Raw genomic sequence first — 494 nt, 5'->3', positions numbered from 1 at the left:
CGTCTCGCCTGGTCTCTTGGAGGCGTGTGCGGGGGGAAAGACGCCCCGCGAGGCGTAGAGGAGAAAGAGGCTTTAGTGGCTGTCGCCCACGCCGGTCCGTGGGGCCTGTTGGCTGAGGGTGCGTCTGCGCGGGGGCCCGTCCGGCCCCGCCGTCCTCTGGGAAGGCGTGCGTCGGGGGAAAGCTGCCGGGGTGCCAAGGTGGGCGCCTGGGCGTTGAGTCGAACCCGTGTGCGCGTCCCGGTGTGGCGGTGGGGGCTCCGGTCGGTGTCTCTCCCCCTCGCTGCCCCGAGGCCCGGCCTCCCTTCCGACGCGGGCTCGGCCCCCCTCTCTCCCCCCTCGCGGGGTCAGAGTCGCTCGTCGACCTCCTCCCCTCCTCCTCCACCTGTCCGCGCGAGGGCGTTGCCGCCGCGTGTCAGGCGTTGGGCCCGTCCTCATCCTCCGCTTCTCGCCCGGGGTCGGCCGCCGTCCGGTCTCCCGCCGCTCCCCGTTGGCGT

This window comes from Rattus norvegicus, unplaced genomic scaffold (assembly GCF_021556685.1).
Source record: "Rattus norvegicus strain SHRSP/BbbUtx unplaced genomic scaffold, alternate assembly SHRSP_T2T unassigned-0000202, whole genome shotgun sequence".
In the NCBI taxonomy this organism is placed as follows: Eukaryota; Metazoa; Chordata; class Mammalia; order Rodentia; family Muridae; genus Rattus; species Rattus norvegicus.
Note: the sequence above shows the minus strand (reverse complement) of the source record.